Source organism: Chinchilla lanigera, unplaced genomic scaffold, assembly GCF_000276665.1.
Source record: "Chinchilla lanigera isolate Chin_1 unplaced genomic scaffold, ChiLan1.0 scaffold00021, whole genome shotgun sequence".
Classification (NCBI taxonomy): Eukaryota; Metazoa; Chordata; class Mammalia; order Rodentia; family Chinchillidae; genus Chinchilla; species Chinchilla lanigera.
In genome coordinates, this window is record NW_004955422.1 from 27,130,319 (window position 1) to 27,151,798 (window position 21,480).

Here is a 21,480-nt window from a genome sequence, read left to right on the forward strand (position 1 = left end):
TGCCACTCTGCCTTATAATCATGCCTAGTACGGATTGAAACCTCCACAAACTGTAAGCGGAAATAAACCTTTCCTTCCTTAATTTTGGTCATCAGATATTTTGTCCCAGCAACGAGAGAAAGGTAACCAAGACATGAAGGGAGTGGGTCATGTGAGCTTGGCCTTGGGGATTGTATATAGTCTTCAGATCCTTCCTTTCTGACTCTTTTCCTTCCCTCTCTGCACCCTGGCTGTCATGAAGTGAGTTCCTTTTCATTAATGTACAATTCTGCCATGGTATTTTGCCTCACCATATGCTTAAAACAATGGAGCCAGCTGCCTGTGGATCAAAACCTCTGAAACTGAACCAAAATAAATCTTTCCTTCTTTAAATTGACTTTCTCAGGTATTTTGTCAGAGAGACAGAAGGATGATTAAATAGTTGGTATACTGTCATATCATAATAGACTACATGGTCTGAAATGAGTTCAAAATAATTTGTTGTACTAGGGTTTCCTAACAGGCATGAAGGACTGAGAAAATAGAAAGAGGAATGTTTGTTGGAGTTATCCAATAAAGGCTTCATAAAGAAGTCATAGCCAGAACCAAAGAACGGGTAGGACTTGGAAAAGCAGAATGAAAGGAAGAGGCTACTACTGGTGAGATAGCCACATATGCTGAGTCCTAAAAGTAGGAATAAGCCGGGACTTTGGCACATGCAAGGATACTTGGACTAGAGCTAGTCTCAAGACTGGGGAATAATAGAATATTAGGCTGAGACAAATGATGAAATGTCCTGCTGAGGTGCCAGAGTGAGGCAACGAATTTGATCAGGTAGATCAGGAGTCAGCAAACCAAAGCAGTAAGCCAGCCAGATGTGGTCTCCTTTTTGTTTTTGTAAATAAAATACAACTGAGGTGCAGCTATGCCCATTCCTTTACATATTGTGGTGACCACTTTCCTGCAAGCAGAGTTGAGTAGCTGCCACAGAGATCTCATGGCCCACAAAACCTCCTTAGAAAGTTTGCTGATCCCTGAGATCAACAGTCAAGACAAGGAAATTTTAGAGAATGAGTACCCAGTTAATCTAAGTCTGTAAATTAAGATCAGCCAGGTGTGGTGGTGCACACCTGTAATCTCAGCACTTGGGAAGCTGAGGCAGGAGGATCGCCATGAGTTTGAGGTCAATCTAGGCTATATAGTGAGTTCAAGGCCAGCCTGAACTGCATAGTGAGACTGTGTCTCAAAATAGAAAAAAAGAAAAAAAAAAAAAGATTTCATGTAAACTAAGATTGGTTTAAGATTTAAGTTTTTCAAAAATGTCACACCTAAATGATGAGACTCCTCAGTCAACGTACAGGGAATATACCATCCCCTAACAAAGAGAATTAAAGTTTAATTGGAGGCTAGTTTGAAATGTCTATAGTTTACAGCCTTTTCAATAAAGCTCCAAGGCAGGTTTAGCAAATGTTAATTGAAATGTTTTCTTTGTTTGCCGAGAATATGCCTCAGGGGGTAATTTAAATTGAAATATATCTCCTTGTCTTGCTTTAGCAGTCTTTGAGTCACTATTTGCTTTTCCCTGGAGTTCTTTTGTTCCCGAATCTTTCACAAACCAAGTGGGGCCAATTATCTTCCATACAATTAAAATCAAATCGTTTGTACTGAGCAACCCTTTAATGCAGCTGTTTCTCCTTAGTCCAGGGCATTTTACAGAGTGGGACTTTCCCTCATAACTAAAACTCTCTCATTCTATGGTACAGGCACTTGTAAATTAACATGGCCAGCAAACTTTTTACAAGGTTTAGATTTGATACTGAGCAGTATCCTTTCTCTTATATTGACAGCCCAGAAGTACCTGCAGGTTCAGTAAAATGTTGGTATCTACTCATTTTTTATTGTATGCATGAATTTACAGCAGAAAAACAGGTGAGATTATTACACCTATGGAGATTATTTTACCTAGCAAAGAAAAAAAAATGACATTTTAGATGATGACAAGATGTTTCTTTTTTTATTTTTATTTTATTATTATTTTTTTTTTTTGGTTTTTCTCCGGTACCGGGAACCGAACTCACGACCTTGCGCTTGCCAGGCAGGCGCTTTGCCACTGAGCTAAATCCCCAGCCCCGATGTTTCTTTTTTTAAAAATGACTTGAAATTTGTGTCTCCATTCCCACCTCTTCACTGAAATCCTGCAATGTACATGGCAGAGGAGACACAGAGGCATATGATCTGCTTCCTGCCCTCTTACAGTCTAGCGCAGAAGCTCTTGAACTTTTTGGATTCAAGAACTTTTTTCATTGTGAAAAACTTGAGGATCCTCAACAGTATTTCTTTATGTGAATTTATCTCTTGATATTTACCATATTAGAGTATGAGGATGAGAAAATGTTTATTCATTCATTCCTTTAAAAATAACAACAATGTGCCTCTTGCTAGTACAAAAAATCATACAACTATTGAGTTCATCAGTTTTGCAAGATGCAAGGCATATAGAAATCAGTTGTATTTCTATTTACTGGCCTGGATATATGGACACAAAATTTTAAAATACCATTATAATATTATGCATAATTTTTCAATTTACTACTGATTCTCATTTACTATAAATTCTCACTTACTACTTAGATGTAAATCTAATAAACCATGTACAGGACTTGTATGCTGAAAGCTACAATGATGACAGAAATTAAAGATCTAAATAAATGGAGAGGGATGTAGCTCGGTGTGAGGCCTTAGGTTCAATCCCCAGTACAAACAAACAAATGAACAAATAAATAGTGCATTCCTTGGCTAACACCTGCCATTCAGAAATTAAAAGAGGTGATTGGGGCTGGGGATTTAGCTCAGCGGCATGGCACCTGCCTGGTAAGTGCAAGGTCGTGAGTTTGATTTCTGGTACCGGAAAAAACCCAAAAAACAAAACAAAACAAAACAAAAAAAAACAAAAAAACAAGAGATGATTAACTTGGCTCAGCGTTTCAGCCCATGATTGGCTGGCTCCCTGGCAGGAACATCTTGGCTGAAGGGCATGGTGGAGGGAAGCCCCTTGCTTTATAGCAGCTGGGAAGCAGAGCACAGGGGAAGAGTGCCAGCTGCGAGATGCTCCCTAAAGGTGCGCCCCAGTGACCCACCTCCTCCAATCAGGTGCATCTTCTGAGCATACTCATCTATGAACATCACTGGAACATTAATCCACTAATGAGTGTAGCATACCCATGATTCAGTCACCTCTCCAGTAGTCAAGTTGACAACTGGCACACAGACACAACTGTATTCATGGATTAGAAGACTTAGTATGATAAAGATTTGATTTTTCTCAAATTAATATGCAATTTAATTCAATTCCTATCAAAATAGCAGAAAGTTTTAATGGTAGAAATTGACAAGATTACTCCAAAATTTACTTAGAAAAGCAAAGGAATCAGAATAGTTAAAACAGTTTAGAAAAAAGAATAAAGTGAAAGGAATCAGTCTACCAAATTTGTAGATTTATTACCTAGCTAAAGTAAGAGTGTGAAAATTTTGTGAAAACTAAAAACTACAGCAAAATCCTAAGACACGGTATATAGACGGAAGTGTTAAGAATTATCACTGACTGCCCGTTATAAAAAATACAAACCATGAGGCACTTTAATGATGGTTTAAAAGTGTAGAAAGAAAAATATAAACGTAGAATTACACATTTAATGCAAAACTTTTTCAAAATAAAAGTGAAATAGATGTGGCAACATATGCCTGCAGGTTCCAGCATTCTGGAAGGTTAAAGCAAGAGGATCACAAGTTTGAGTGCAGCCTGCATAATTTAGCAACTTAGCTTGACTCTGTCAGAGAGAGAAAAAGAATGTTGACTGTCAGAGAAAGGGCAAAAAGAGAGAGAGATCAGGGTGAAATAAAGACATTCAGAGAAAAATATAGGCTGACAGAATTTGTTGCTCACAGGCTTGCAGAATGAGAAATATATAAGGAGGTTCTTCAGGAAGAATGAAAATGCTACCAGCTGATACTACATATGAACTTGGATCTATAATATGAATTAAGGGCATCAGAAATGATAAATTTAAATATTTCCCCCTCACAACTTAATTTTTTTAAAAAGCAATTGACTTCTAAATAAAAGTAATAAAAGTATACCATGAGATAGTTTATATAAAGTAAAACGGCAGGAGGAGGTAAATAGAGGTATTCCTCACAAGACTTTTGCATGTTTTCGCCATACTAGCCATACTAGCCTCACGTTTGACAAGTGCTCAACTATTGAGCGACATCCTAGTCCTCATCAAAAGGTTTTCAAGTTATACATGAAATAGTCAAAAATTTTTGAAAGATTTGAAGGCCCAGAAATAAACCCATATGTCCTTGTTCACCTGATTTTTACAAGGGTACCAGGACTACTGAATTGAGAATACTAGGATCTGCTTCCTGCCCTCTTACAGTCTAGAGCAGAAGCTCTTAAACTTTTTGGATTCAAGAACTTTTTTCATTGTGGAAAACTTGAAGATCCTCAACAGTATTTGTTTATGTGAATTTTGTGAATTATATGAATTGTGAAGGATGCAAACAAAAAGGAACTCTCTTAAACAGTGAGTAGTGTAAATAAGTATAGCCATTACAGAAAAGAGTATGGCAGTTCTTCAAAAAACTAGAAATAGAGTGCAGGGTGTGGTGGCCCATGGCTGTAATCCCAGCACTCAACAAATATTACTGGGGCAACTAGATATACATATGCAGAAGAATGAAGTTGGATCCCCACCTCACACCATTTACAAAAGTTAACTCAAAGTTGACCAAAAATCTAGTATATGTGCTGCCAAATGAGCACAGATCAAAAATCTAAATATGAAGGTTAAAGCTACAAAATTCTTGGAAAGAAACATGAAAATCTGCATGATCGTACATTAGACAATGGTTTGTCAGATATGACACTAAAAACACAAGCAAGTGAAAATAGGTATACTAGCTTCATCAAAATTAGAAGCTTTTTGTCCTTCTGAAGCAGTATAAAGTAACAAGACAGCCCAGATATAGATGTTAAAGGTCTGGTGTTCAGAATACAGAAAGAACAATTAGACTTTAACAATATAAAGGCAAATATCTCAATTCAAACAATGGAAATAGGATGAGAAGGGGCTGGGGATTTAGCTCAGCGGCAAAGCACCTGCCTGGCAAGCACAAGGTCGTGAGTTTGGTTCCCAGTACCGGAGAAAAACCAAAAAAAAAAAAGAGAAATAGGATGAGAAGAGACATTTCTCCAAAGAGGATATACAAATGGGCAAGAAGCACATGGTTAAAATGCTTAGCATCACTGGTCACTAGGAAAACACAAATTGTAACCACAATGAGATGTAACTTCACTCACTAGCATGACTATAATAAAAATTTTAAGAAGAGGATTAACAAGTATTGATAAAGACATGGAGAACTTTGAACCTTCATACATCGCTGGTGGAATATAAAATTCTGCAGCGGCTGTGAAAAAGTAGCTTGGGAACTCGTTTAAAAGTTAATCATAGAATTACCGTAAAACTCAGGCATTCCACTCGTAAGTATATACTCAAAAACAAACACACAAAAATATATTCACAAAAATTTGTGCATATCCATCACAGTAGCTAGAAATTGGAAACACTTAAATGCCTAACAGTGATAAATGTATAATTAAAATGTATTGCACATATACAATACTTCAAAAGCAAGAAGTATTATTCCATACAACATGAATGAATTTGTTAGGTGAATATGTTAAGTGAAAGAATCCAGATACAAAAGGTCACATATTATATGATTCCATTAATATAAAAGGTCCAGTAAAGGGGAACCCATAGAGACAAAAAGCCCATTAGTGACTGCTACCAATAGAATGGACTGGTGGAGAAATGAGGGCTAAATGGTAACAGGCAGGGAACTTCTTTTATGGGTGGTGTAAATGCTCTGGAATTAGATAGTGATAGTGATTATACAACACAGTGACTATACTAAACACCACTGAAGTGGTTCAAAGTGTATACATTAAAACAGTGAATTTTATGTGACTAGAATTATATCTCAGCAAGAAATGTTTTTAAACCAGGAGTGGTGGCACACACCTGTAATCCCAGGACTCTGGAAGCCTGAGTCAGGAGGATTGCAAGTTCAAGCCTCCCGCACTGCAACTTAATGACTCAGCCAGACTTTATCTCAAAATAAAAAATAAAAAAGAGTTAGGGGTGTAGCGCAGTGCAAAGGCTCTGGGTTCAATCCCTGGTACCTCAAGATAAATGAATAATTAATGAAGTAAATAAAATGTTTAAAAAGCAAACAGCAAGATGATATACTTAAATCTAACTACATGGATAATTGTACAAAATAGAAATGGATTGGCCTGGCTTAGTGATGGCATTGTGATGGCATTACAATACCTGACTTCAAATCTTACTACAAAGGGATAGTAGCCAAAACCATATGATTGATACGGATATATATATATCCAGCCATGAAAAGAAAAATTCTGACATTTCAGCAACATGGATGGAACTGGAGGATATTACATGAAGTAAAATGAGACAGGCATAAAAACACAAACACTGCATGTTTTTCTTACATGTGAAGCATAAAGGCTTGATCTCAAAAAAGCAGAGAATAGAATAGTGGTTACTAGAGCTTTGGAAAGGAGAAGGGATGGGGAGGATAGAGGTGATTGGTTAACGGGTATAGGAGTGTAGATGGATAAGGGAAATAATTTTGAATGTTGTACGGCACAGTGGGATACCTGTGGTTGACAACAATTAATTGACTATTTCAATATAGTTAGTAGAGAGGCTTTTGAGTGTTTCCAACACCAAAAAATGATATATGTTTGAGATAACAGATGCCAATTACCCTGCTCTAATCAATACACACTGCATACATGTATGGAAATATGACACTCTATCCCATAATATGTACAATTGCTATGTGTCACTTAAAAATAAAAATGGACAGGCACAGGGCTGTATGGTTATAATCTAGGTACTCAGAAATGTGAGGCTGCAGGACCACAAGTTCAAATCCAGCTGCCCCACATAGTGAGATTTGTCTCAAAACAACAACAAAAGTGTAAGTACCTCGAAAGGAAGATTCTTCCAAACTCACGGCTTCTGCAGGAAAAAAAGGCAAAAGATAAATAAAGAATAACTGAGATAAGTGTAAACTGCCAGCCGTTTGGAAAAAGTGAAAAATATGTGCCAAATGGCATACCTGCGAATGCACTCCAAATGGATTAAAGATTGAAATGTAGAGAACAAAATCACCTTCTAGGAGAAACCATGGGTAAGTTCCACATCAACCCCAAAGGTGGAAAGTTTCCTAATCAGGATAAAATCCGGAGCATTCAAGAAGAGACTGATAATTTCACTTCACTATTTTTAAACTTATTCAGGAAGCAGGAGGGTGTAGCTCAATGGTAGAGCACTTTCTAGCATGTGCAATGCCATCACTTCAATACAAATAAATAAAAATTTTAAAAAGCTGTTTCTAGCCAGAAAAAATATCTCATAAAGTCAAAAGGAAATTGAGACGCCAGGGAAAATATTTACAACATATAGCACAGACAAAGGGCTAATGTCACTAATATAAAAGAAATTCTTCGAAACTGAGCAAGGGCTGGGGATGTAGCTCAGCGGTGGAGTGCATGTCAGAATGGGTAAGGCTGTGGGTTCCAGCCTTAGTACTGAAGAAAAAAGTAGAAAGGAAAAACCCCCTGAAAATGGGGAAGAAAAAAATGTGAAATGACTTCACATCCACAGGCAAACGATATGAAAATGACCCTCAAGGTATGAAAAAATACTTAAACTCACTCATAATTAGCGAGACAAACTGAAACAAGAGTTATTTTATTTCATGTCTATCAGATTGTCAAAATTTAAAAATGTGGCACCACGTTCTCTTCATAAGGTTGTAGGAAACAGATGTTCTTACGTCGCTGGCAGGAGAGCAAATTAGTACAGCCTTTTGGGGGGAAGTTTGGCAATATAACAAAACTACACATGTACTTACCTTCATTTTTAATAGTTTTATTGAAGAATATTTTACAAATCAACCCATTTACAGGTACACCACAGCAGTTTTTAGGATATTCACCCAAGTTGTGCAACCATCACCACAATTCAATTTTAGAACATTTTGACACCCCAGAAAGAAAAATCCTTTGGGCACCAGTGGTCATTCTGAATTTCTGCTCCACCAACAGGCAACTATGAATATATTTTCTCTCCGTGGATTTGCCTGTTTGATGCACTGAACTTTTGACTCTCCAAACTTAAGAATCTCCAGAAATATATATATATATATATATTTACAGTTATTCACTAGAGCATTTTTCATATCTGTAAAATACTGGAAACAACCTAAATGTCCATAAATACCGGATGTAAAAACCAAGTTGTATAAACCAACCCACACAAAAAAAATGAGGTACTATGCACTTGTAAAACAGTTATGAGGATTCCTCTATTAACTGCTGTGGGCTAATTTTCATGATACATTGTTAAGTGAAAGACAAGCAAAGAGCTAAACAATGTCTACTGTGTTTGTCATCACCTGATTCTGTCTCATCAAAGTGTATATGTTGAAGTCCTAACCTCCAATACCTCTGAATCTGACTGCATTTAGACAGCTGTTTCTAAGCAGTGATCAAGTTAAAATAAGGGAGTTGGTATGTATCTTTCCAATCTGATGTGTATCTTCATGAGAAGAGGAAATCTGAACACACAGAGAGATACCAGGAGTGTATGCACAGAGGAAGATCACATGAACACACAAGGACAAGGCACACACCTGTCAGCCAAGGAGAGAATCCTGAGAAGAAACCAAACCTGCCCACAACTTGACTTTAGACTTCCAGTCCCCAGAATATGAGAAAATAAGTATCGTTTAAGCCCCTGAACCTGTAGTTTTTGCATGGTCTACCAAATTAACATAGTATATATCACTTTTTGTAAGAAAGGAGGAAAAATATATATCTGCTCATCTATGCAAAGGACATAACAGAAGGCTAAACTAGAAATGAATAAAATTGGTGACCTATGGAAAGAGTTGGAAAGAATGGGAGGTGGAATAAAATAATAGAGATAGAAGAGGAGAAATTCTTAACTGAGTGTCTTATTGTGTAGCTCTTATTCTCAAACCATTTTATTGCTTACACACACACACACACACACACACACACACACAGAATTTTAAAAAATCAACCAGGTTGATTTTGGGATGCAAAAATAATAGATGAACCTAACTGCATTATAAATGAATGACATAACTACACTGAAGAGGATAGAGAAAAAAGAACCTACATAATAAACTACAGAAAATAGTACAGTATTACCTCAGTTTATGAATGTTTCTTTTTGCAAACAATTTTCTTCACAAACAAAAGTGTTAGCAAGGGCTGGGGATTTAGCTCAGTGGCACTGTGCCTGCCTGGCAAGCACGAGTCGTGAGTCGATGTCGTGAGTTCGATTCCCGGTACCGGAAAAAGACCAAAAAAAAAAAAAAGTGTTCGGCAAAATTTCTCTTGCATTTACCAACTCTGCATTAGGTAAAAAATTAGCCATCTTCTCCATGCAAACAAAATGCCACCATCTTCCCCAAAATTGTGAAACAAATTAAGTTCATAAACTGAGGCACCACTGTATATAGAATATAATATACAAGAGGGACAAAATTAAAATATTGCATACAAATAGTATTATTAGTCAATTTATTTCTCATAGGGGTTGGAGGGGAGGAGGAGTTGAAGGGAGGGTAGGAGAATGGAAAAAAGTCATAGGGTATGAGTTAGCCATCAAGAAATTTCCTTGAGGGCTGGGGATTTAGCTCAGTGGCAAAGCGCCTGCCTGGCAAGCACAAGGTCGTAAGCTCGATTCCTGGCACCGAAAGAAAAACGAAAAAAAAACCAAAAACCATAAAAAGAAGAAATTTCCTTGATATATATACTAAGATTGAACTTTATATGCATGCTAGGATTGTATACTTTATGCGTATACCAAGATTGAGCAAGTGACTAAGTGTATTCAATAATGAGAACCAGATTTATCATGGAGTTGTAAATAAAGAAACAGGGAGGTCAGAAGGAATCTTTATGGGGTTGAATTTGAGTCGAAGGTACTGATATGAAGTCATGTTTTAAATACACATACAGATCGATTGGTATGGAAATTATAGATGTGTATTTATGTGTATTTTAGGGTGTCCACACACATGCACACACACACAGAAGGGATGAGGAAAACAATTCATAATTAGGTAAAACTGTAAAAATAGTTGCAGGCAAGAACCATCAATAGACGCTAAAATTAGTAAAAGTATGATTAAAAATCATATATTTGAACACGTTCATATAAAGTATTTACTAAATACAAAGGGAAAAATAGTAACTTCATAGGTGAGAAACCCAGAAGATACCACATCAACCAAGATTTCAAGATTAACATCAAAAGTAATAAAATACAATGCTATGGATCTTGTGATAGAAAGGTACACCACCATTTCTGCAGTGTTCCAGCCAAATATGAGTAACTTTAACCCAATCATGAATAAAACTCAGACAAACTCAATTCAGGGAACTTTTACAGAATACATGGCCAGTATTCCTTAAAAGTATCAATGTCATAAAAGCAAAGACTGGAGGACTATCACAGTTTGAAGGAGACTAAACAGCTATGACACCTAAATGCAACTGTGGGATCCTAGGCTGGGTCATAGTCTAAGAAAAGCCTATTAGCGGAGTTGGGCATAGTGGTGCATGTCTGTAATTCCTGCCCTCTGGCCTCCATGACTTTTGCCTCTCAGGGATTTTGCAGATGTACATGTTTACCAAGCAGTTGAATTTACCAGGGATATTATCCACATGGGCCTAACCTAATCAGATAGGCTGCTTAAAAGAAGAGAATTTTCTACCTCTGATGACACAAGTCAGAGAGGTTCAAAGTGTGAGAGGGATTTGGTGCAAGGGATACTGTACTGCTGGCCTGGAAGGATTCTTCTGCTACTGTGTTGTGAAGGGGCCATGTGATTCATGCTCATAGCCTCTCGAGGGGAAAGGAGCTACCAACGAGGCACCAGCAAGGAAATGAGAAGCCCAGCCCTATACTCACAGGAACTGAGCTCTGGCTATAACCTGAATGAGCTTGGAAGCAGACTCTTTCTTCAAGTGAGAAGGCCAGCAGTCAACACCTTGATTTCTGCCTTGTGAAACCCTTGGCAGTGAGCACAGCGACTGCACGACAGACATCTGACCTACAGAACTGTGAGTAAATAAGCTCCTAAATTTGCAGTAATTTGTGACACAGCAAAAGAGCTCTCAGAGAAATGCCAGTGTCAGGCTGGATGAAAAAGCAAAACCAAACTGTATGTTGCTCACTAGAGGTGCACAATAAAAGTTCACAGGGTAGAGGCAGCCAACTGAGAGTAATCACAAAAGAGCTGACATGGTTCCACTGACATCTGATCAGTAGACTTCGGGATAAAGGAGCATTACTAGAGGTAAAGAGGACTGTTTCCTATGATCAAAAGTTCTGTTCATCAAAAAAGTACCAGTTCTAAATGTGTATGAATGTAACATCAAAGTTTCAAAGTATGTGAAGTAGAAACTGGCAGATGGACGGGAAAAGTAGATAGATACTGAATTACATTTGGAGATCTCAGCACCTTTCTCCTGATAATTAATAGAACAAGGAGTCCCCAAATCAGTAAGGAAATCTTGAATAACTCAATGTAAATCAAGTGGACATAACTGCCATTTACTGAAGTCTCTACCCAGAACTGAAAAATATGTGCTCTTTCAAGGACATCAGGAATATTCATTAATATAGACCATATGCTTGGCTATAAAAAAGATTTTAAGACATTTAAAAGGACTGAAATAATAAAGAGTATGTTAGCTATTATATAGCCACAATAGAATTAAATAAAGAACCATTAATGAAAAGTTATGTGAAAAAGTCTTCAATTATTTTGAAAATAAGCAAACATGTTTCTTACAAATCCATGTGTTCAAGAGGAAATCACAAAAATTAGAAAATATTTTGAAAGGAATAATTAAAACCACATATCCACATTTGTAGGCTGCATATTTATGGTAGTGTTTAGAGAGAAACTGATACTTCTAAATGGATGTATTAAAACAGAGGAAAGGTTTATAATCAAATGATCTAAGTATCTGCATTAAGAAGGTGAAAGAGAGATGGATGAGAGGGAGGAAGACACAGAGAGTGAGGGAAAACAGTTAAATCGAGAAAAAGGCCAAAAAAAGAATATGGAAAAAATTGAATTATCAGCAAAATTAAAAGTTGGCTCTTTCAAAATTTTAGTAGAAGTATGAAGCTCCAGCTAAAGTTCTTAAGAAAAAGGAAAATACTTCAATAATCAATATTAGAAACAAAAGATGCAACAATTAAAATTTAGAACTCACTATTGGATTCAACATTAGCAAGGAGGAAAGAGTCTGTGGAGCTGAAGATGGAGCAATAGAAATAATTCAATCTGAATTTCCACCATAAGGAAATGATACATATTAGAGGAGCTGGGTATGTTTAACTCAACTTTAAGCACTATACAATCTGTACATGTATCAAAACACTTCATGGTATTTCATTAATAAATACAGCTTTATATTTTCTTTTTCTTTTGGTTTTGTTTTTTTTCCAGTACCGGGAATCAAACTCATGACCTTGCGCTTACCAGGCAGGCACTGTGCTGCTGAGCTAAATCCCCAGCCCAGCTTTATATTTTCTATATCAATTACAAAACAAGTTGTAAAAAGAAAAATTATTTAATCCAAAAGATAGACAATGATTTTTAAAACAAGCAGAGCATCAGGGCGCAATAGCAACAGGTTTAGTTCTTGGGTCACTGGACTTTCAAAAGGCAAGGAAAAGGCATAGAACAGAAAACTCGTTTGAAGAAATAGAACCTGAGAACTTCACAAATTTGTTGAAAGACAAATCTGAGTCCAAGTAGCTCTGAAAACCCCAAACAAAATAAACCAGAAGTAATCTGTGACACGACACTTCACATTTAGACTGCTTAAGACTGAAGAAAAAGAAAAAAAATAGTGAAATCGGAGAGTAAAATGACATACTACTTACAGGGAAACAATGATCACATGGCTGTCGCATGGCTATATTTCTCATCAGAAAGTATGGAAACCAAAAAATAGTGAAACAACATTTTTAACATACTAAACAAATGTCAATCCAGAAGTCGACATTCAGTGAAAATATCCATGATAAATAAACATGAAGTAAGATATTGTTAGACAAAGGAAAGCTAAGAGTAAATACACTGTCAGTAGAGTTGTTCTAAAAGAATTACTAAGGATAATTCTTCAAGGAGAAAAAAATGCTACCAGAAGAAAACTGGAACTGTTAGGATCAAAGGGGAAGCAACAGCAATGGGAAATATCTGAATAAATATAAGAGACTAATTTTCTCTGAGTGAGTTCTTTAAGATGTTTGATGGTTGAAGGCAAAAATTGTAATGTTACCTGGTGGGGTTTCTAGGTATGTGGATGCAATATAAGATGGCTGTGTCATATAGAGGGGAGTACAGTGCTGGAGTTTCTAAGTCCATAGATAAAGCATTACTTGAAAAGAAACTTAAATACATTAAACATGTAAATTGTAATTCCTTTAGCATTTGTTAAAAAAGAAACTACACAAAATGATATAGTAAAAAAAAAAACTCCAAATAAAGCTAACAATTTCAAACAATTCAAGGAAGACAGAAAAGGGGAAACAAAGGAACAAAAAGAAAGAAAAAGAAAACAAAGAATAAAACGGTAGACCCAAATCTTAGCACATTACTACACTGAATGCAGATTACTCAAACTGCTAAGCATATTGATGAAATGAATTTTAAAAAATGAACCAACTATGTACTATCTACAAAAAAACCCCTCACTTCAAATATACTTATATAACTAAATTAAAAGTAAAATGATGAGAAAATCCATAACACTGGCCAATGGAAATCTCAGTGGCTATATTACTGTAAGACAAATAGCAACAAAAATTAACAGAGGTAAGTAGAGGTACTGCATAACAATAAAAGGGTCAAGTCACCAAACTGCATATTTATTTTTCCATTGATTTGAAATCATTTCAAAGTACATGTGTTTTCTTTGTTTGTTATTTGTACTGGTCTTCAAAAGGCACTATTAGTAAAATAAATAGACAGACCTTAGCCTAGGATAAGATATAATATGTATATATGACAGATATATAAACAACTTCCAATCAATAATAATCACATAGCCAGGCATGGTGCTGCACCTCTGTGATCCCAGCACTCTGTGAGACTAAGGCAGGAAGGTGGTAAGTTCGAGCCCAGCCTGGGCAACTTAACAGTGACTTAGCAAGACCCTGTCTCAAAATAAAAAATAGGAAAAGGCCTGGGGATATAGTGCAGGCCAAAGTCCCTGGGTTCCATCCCTAGTACCACAAAATAACACAGTAATAATAATAATGAAGACAAACTACTCAACTGACAAGTGGGCTAAAATTTGGGAAGGATTCTTCAAAAAGAAGCCATAAAAATGGCCAATAAATACACGAAAAATCTAAACACTATTATGGATCAAAGAAACATAAATTAAACTGAGGAGATACCATATTCACAGAAATCCCTTAAAGCATTAAAATAAAAAGCCATTATTAACAAATGTTGGTGAGAATGAAAAGAGAATTCCTATGATAATTGCTGTTGGGAATATAAAAATATTTTGCAATTAGGCACAGCAGTGGGAGCTACTGGGGAGGCTGAGGCAGAAGGATCATCTGAGCCTAGGAATTTGAGGCTTGCCTGGGAAATATACTGAGATCTATTGTGAAAAAACAAAAAGCAAGCAAACAAAAATGCTTTGTCCATATTAGAAACTCCTCTAGCAGAGCAACTGTCTCATCACACTATAGATATTCCACGTATTTCCCTGTATGTAAAATATATCGACATGTTTTCTTCCTTTTATTTTTCTCTTTTTGAGACAAGCCTTCACTATGCAGTGCAGGCTGTCCTTGAACTCACTTTATAGCCCAGGCTGGTCTCAAACTTGCAGTGATCCTCCTGTCTCAGCATCCCAAGTGCGGGGACTATAGGCATGTCCACCACACCCAGCCTTCTATCTACATTTTTTAAAAAAGAGAAAATTAGGATATATTACAAACCTGTTTAAAACTCTTACCTTCCTATCATTAAAATCCAAACTCTTGACCACAGTTTACAAGAGCCTGCTTGGTCTGGCCTCTACCTCTCTTTTTCAACACATCATTCTCTCCTCCTTGATCTTTACCCCAAACCCAACCCCAACCCTACAGTCACACTGGTCTTGCTTCCACGCCAAGCCCTTTTCTACCTCCAAGGCCTCGGTACTTGCTGCTTCCTCGTTTAAATCACTCGAGACCTAGCTTTCTGCGTACTTGGCTTATTCTTATTCGTAGGGTCTTATCTCTACATTACCTCTCACAGAGCTCTTTCCTGCTGATCTATCTAAAATAAACTCTTTAAAATTACTCCTTGGTATTATCCTATTTATTTACTTTTTAGCCCTCTCATTGTCAGTTACAATTTTGTTTTTGGCTTTGATGTTGTTCAAACTTCATTTTTCATTTTCCTCCTTTTTTTTGTACTGGGAATCGAACTCAGGACCGTACTCTTGCCAGGCAGGCACTTGTGCCACTGAGCTATATACCAGGCCCTTTCCTCCATTTTTAATCTTTTTTTCCTTCATTTCAACATTGACACTGTCTAGAATATAGACTGCCACATAGAAAGACCTTAAAAAATATTTATTAGTTGAATTAATAACACATTCTCTGAGGCTGGAGGAAGGAAGAAGGTGATTACTAAGAAAATATAGAAAAGATAACTGAGGAACATGTGCCTTCAACCAAATTTATCTGCAGGAGAGCAAAATTTCTTAGAAGAATCTGATACATACAATGAAAAAGGTCATGAAGGGAGAAAAAAAAAATACATGGTTTAAAGTGAGGGCTAGTATGCATATGCAGGTGGCCCGGGGTTTAATCTCCAGCAGCAGAAAGTGACTGAATAAGTAAATAGAAAAAATGGTAAAATTTAAATTAATTTTATAATAGAAATGAAAGGCAGAGATAATTTAATGGAACTTTGAAATATAAAAATATAATAATATAGAAAATGTTAACAGGAAAAAGTGTCATGGGATCTAATAAAATCTTATCTTGCCCCAGACACAACCATTATAGGACCAAGAAGTCACCTGGAATGAACAATCCCGAAGAAATCAAGAACTATGAGTGAGCAGAAATGTCTTATATGTTTATCAATCACTTGATCCTCTCAGTCACTTGTGAAACAAGACAAAGGTTCCATAGCGCCTGCCTCTGACTCACACCTAAAATCCGGCTGCAATGTTGGTTTACATGTGAGAAATGAATGGAACTTTCCAACATATAAAGCATAACATAAAATCGCCCAATATGTTGAAAAGCGCAAAAGAAGCCACACATAAAAACGCACTCATAAAAATATGTGCACACATAGCGGAAGACTTCAAAGAGGCAAAACTTAATTTGTGGGGTTACAAGTCAGGTTATTGGTTACTCTTGGGAGGAGGAAGGACTTGAAGGGGAAATGGGGGCCTTTTAGGTGCTGGTCATGTCCCATTTCTAAACCTAGGTTCTGGTTTTCTGAATGTGTTCACAGGATGGAAATTCATTAAGCATAACACTTTTCTGTGGTTCTGTTCTCTTACAATAAAAATTTTACTTCAAAGAAAATAAGTGTATCCAGAACATTTAGAAGTTCAGGAGAAAGGGAGATGATGATTTTAAAAAGTTAAACCATCAGGTAAAAAATGTAACAGACACAGCTACAGGGTCTCACCCATTGTAAGGCAGATCTTGTTAGGCTGTCATTTTACACACAAGTGTCCCTGCAAGTAGAAAAGCTAATTGTTCTTGTCTTTCCAGTAAATGGATAGAAAGATGGCATCCCCAAGCAGGCAAATGTGCAGATTAAAGCCTCACAGGCAGTTAGATGCTGATGCACTGTCTGCAAGAATATTTCTGAAAAAGCAGAAGACATACTCCCCCATCTCTCAACAAGATTCAAACAGTGGTTTAGAAAGGTTCAGATTTAGTACTTGTGCTCCAAACTATTCATCAACCAAATGCAAAAAGAAATGCTGTGAGCACAGGTTTGGGGCCAGTGGAGCTGAGACTGCTGACTATCCAGCAGACAATTTCTGGGTTCAGTCCTACCTTTGCGGAGGCCAACCAGGGGCTCCGGAACTTCTCTCCATGCAAGTCCTCATTCTTCTTCTTCCTCCAGAGATCTGCCCTGCTCAGAGCAAAGTGCAGGCCTCTAACAGGTCTAAGACTACATTATCCCTGGAGTCGGCTGTACAGGTATTTAAACTGGATACAGACTCTGGCTTTACAGTTACTTTTGATTTCCTCCCAACATTTGAATAAATCTCAAGCCACCTGAAGTCAGTTTTCTCTCCGCTCTTAATCTATTTCTTTGTGTGCATTTTCATCCACATTGTACTCTTTCTCGTATCAGTCAAAGACGCTGCCCTGCCCGCAACCCTGCTCTCAGGCTTCCGCTCTTCTTCGTTCCTATTTTTTTCTCTAAGAACGCGTCCCTCTTTCTGATGAGTGGCCTGGCTCTCATCGTTTACCTACTTTGCCCAGCTCTCCACATTTGCTTCCGGTGCTTCCCGAGCCCGACTCTAACAGCCAGCATGTGTGCCTGACGCCCGCGTGCTCACACATGTGCAGGAGCGCTTGGGAGAGAGAGACGCTCAAGGTGCAGTCAGGATCGGGCAAGTTGGATGTTACTTCAAATTTCATGGCCTCTTTGAAAGACTGCACTCCCACCCAAAGCTACTTACCCAAAATGAGGGTTACTGCACTGGGCACTGTAACATCCTATCATGAGCAATCATCTCAATTTGGGTACACATTTCCTTATTATGTCCTTGATTCTGCAAGGGGTCTAAAGCAATAGGATTTGGTATTTAGTTTCCTGGGTACACGGAATTCTGTTTTTCAAAGCCTCAAACTGACAGAGGCTGAAACCAAATACTTTAACCTGTACTTTACTTCTTTTGAGTTAGGATCAGTTTCCTTTTCTCATCTGTCTGACAGGACACCGGAGAAACCAAATCAAAAGGCTGTAATGAGCCCTTATTCCTGATAATTGCCTTTGCATGGAGCTGTCATGCAGAGGGTTGCGTCCAAAGTGAAGCCATCAGTTATTAGTGCTCCTACACTTAAACGGGATCTCTGTGGCTTAAGGGAATCAAAACAGACACACTCTGTAACTTCAGTGTGAGTCTGATTCTTTTCCTTTATTTTCAAAGAGCAGTAGGAGCCGAAGAACCATCTCCTTGTCAGAGCTCAGCTCAGTTGGGAGATTCCTAATAGTGTACTTCCAGGCACCGTTCGTGGTTCCACGAATGCCTGGGTTGGCTCTTCTGACTGTCCGTGCCGCTTCCGTGAGGAAACTTCCTTCTACACTATCTCAGCGGGTCTCTGCATTTTACCCTAGCAAAGGGTACAGACCCAGACCTGAAGCCTTCTCTTTTCTGGTACCTTCTTGGCTGCCAGTTCACAATGCATGAGCAGTGGCCAGCTGCTTTTATAATAATTTAGGTGCTTAGAAATTTTGGAAAGTTCTGCATCCAAAAAGAAATCCTAATTTGGAAACTGCAAGTAGAAGAAAATAACAGGCCAAACTCATCCAAACCCTTAAGGAAAAAAATAAATTTTACTATAGAATGAAGAAAAAGAAAATAAAATGATGAGGAAGTAGTACAGGGGGGAAACGAGGGGAGAAGGACAAGGAGGAGATGAAGAAGTCGAGCCTGCAGAGATACCTATGTCAGTCAGATTTTGTGCTATGCTAAAACACCCACCTCTTGCTGTACAGGGCCCTGTCACAGGAATCGCCAGTAGCCGCTCTCTGCGGTCAATAACAGATAATCCCAGATGAAAAGGTTCCGCAGTCAAGATGTAGCTTTCAGATCGATGGTTCTCCAGACAGAATCGAGGATCTCTGGTGGTCTGTGGAGACTCTTCCAGTTGTTCAGTGGGTTGGGTCAAAACGCAAGACACACAAGTGTGTTGGGTGGTTTTGTTTGCTTTTTTTCTGTTCCTTTGAAGCATATTTTCCATTGCAGATTAGACTCAAAATGTAAAAGCACCAAAACAAACATTTCTGAAGGGAGATATGAATATTCAGTAAAATACCTCAAAAGTGTTTTTTGTTTTCTTGCTCATGGATTTAATCTAATGAATAGGTGAGACTCTTGCTCTGCACCAATAGAAAACTCCTACAATGCACCGATCCAGATGAAAAGATTCACCTTGCCAATCATACCTTTGTGCAGGGAGGAAAGTAAGGTCCTTGCTGCCCTGGCAATCCCACCTCCCAGTGTTCTTTCTTCCTGGTCCTTCTCTCTCTCAGCACTGCTTTCTACAGTAGCTCCTGCTCCCAGCGCGGGTCCGAGGCAGCCCCCGCAAGACCCCCACTCTGCTGCCACGGTCTTCCCTCAGGTTTCTTTCCAGGGAGCAGGAGCTCAGGTGTGGGGTGAAGGGGAGTCAAAGGAGGCTGCAGCGCAGGAAGATCTGTTTTTCCTCCTCACAGACCCACAGCAAGAGCTAACCCCAGGACAGCTGGGCTGCTGGAGCAAGTTTTGTGAGGTATCTAATGACCCCCGCTGTCACCACACAGCACAGCAAAGCTTCCCCGACGTTCAGGCTGCTCAGCTGCCCTGAGAAAGAGTTTGTACTGAAGCCTAAGTCAGCCTTTCCCTTCCCAGGGAAGCAATGTGCACAGTACTTGTTGGGCCAATTTGCAGGGCCATCGTTTCCTACAAGGGTTTCAAAACAGATGGGCTCCCTACAATGCAGGTAAACACTTCAGAAGCCATAAATCCATAAATCAGAGTGAACGTGCAGAACTCTAACGGGAGCTGCCGAAGTGTTTCAGTGCCCTCTACCTGCCTGCTGATTCTGCCATGTGTACGAAGTGCTGTCCTAATTCAGACGCCACCCCGTCTTGCTCAGACGGTGTTAGCCTCCCAATCCTTTGGTGCAGACACACCCGGAAAAGAAGGGAGCTGTGTTCTCCCCGCTTTGCTTGAGAAGGTGAAAACAACTTGTTCACTCTGCCTATGATGGGAAAAGAAGAAAAGAAAACCAATTCAAACATCTGGATGGAATTGATTCCATACCTTCTGGGACCCCTTGGCTTCGGAATAGCTAGTTCCGCTATTGAGTCTCCCTTCCAAGTCTGCAGAGGCTCAAGGACTTACCCTGTCAGGGAATGATAATTTGCTGCCAGTTACTATGAGTCAGTTTGAGTGGGTTGTCAAGATGCTGTACTCTCGCCCAAACCTGTCCCAGTAGGAGGGGGGCAGCACGTTTCCCAGCACGCTCGCTAGTTCTGTGGACACTCAGGAGGAAGGGTCTTTGCCGCTCGTGGAGAGACTGGAAGTTCTCTAATGAACTGCGTGGGCTCTCAGTCCGACCTCATACACGGGTAAAGTCACAAACTCGCTCGTGTCTTTGCGAGAAGATCTGTGTTTGGTACTTATATTCACTGGTGTTTCTGGACAACTGGGATGCAGTAGAAAGGGGATGAGAGAGTCAGAAATTCTGGTTTCAGATCTGACTGCCACTCACACGCTCTGTGATTTTGAGCTCATTTCTCTTTCTTCTCCTAGCCTCAGTCTCCTAATCAGCAATATGGGTAAATACTAACCTCAATGGAAATACTGCAGAGTGACTTGATCTAGTGATGTCTTTCGGCCTTATTGCGCCAAAACTTAATCTGCATCTCGGGGACCCCACTGTGACAAAGAAGGACTTTGCCTCAAAAGAGGAAGATTCCACAGTTATAAGAGTTATAATATCAGCCCAGGAAAGCAGTTCATTGATTCCTAAGTCCCCCTATTTTACTGTAACTCTCTGGAGGATGGTTGCTCTCAAGGTGGAATGAAGGTCAGAAAATCAGGACATCATAATCTCCAAAACATTGATAAGAAAGCGTTCGATCCAATGGGATAGGTGTTCAGGTCAGTACATGAAAGATAAATTGCCAAGGAGAAACTTATTTTGTGGGTATCACACTGTACTACTTGCTCCGTATAACTGTCTTGTTTATTGTTTGCCTATGAAGTAGGCTTACTGTCTCCATTAATGAATTTTTTTTTACATAGGTGAGAAACTGAGGGCCTCGGGTAGTGGTGCATGCCTGTAATCTCGGCACTTGGGAGGCTGAGGCAAGAGGATTGCCGTGAGTTTGAGGCCAGCTTGGGCTCCATAGTGGGGCCAGCCTGAACTGCATAACCAGACCCTGTCTCAAAGAAAGAAAATGAAGGAAGGAAGGAAGGAAGGAAGGAAGGAAGGAAGGAAGAAAAAGAAAGAAAGAAAGAAAGAAAGAAAGAAAGAAAGAAAGAAAGAAAGAAAGAAAGAGAAAGAAAGAAAGAAAAAGAAA

The 21,480-nt window shown here is 38.6% G+C and overlaps 1 protein-coding gene across 1 annotated transcript in view; it reads right to left on the minus strand.

Moving 5' to 3' along the window:
- Asip (agouti signaling protein) overlaps positions 1 to 20,021 on the minus strand; it is a 128,530-nt gene extending 108,509 nt beyond the window's left edge. The window contains exon 1 of the mRNA XM_005384834.2: positions 18,896 to 20,021. The gene's annotated coding sequence lies outside the window, so the exon portion shown is untranslated. The remainder of the gene's footprint in view (positions 1 to 18,895) is intronic.
- Between the last annotated feature and the right edge of the window lie 1,459 nt (positions 20,022 to 21,480).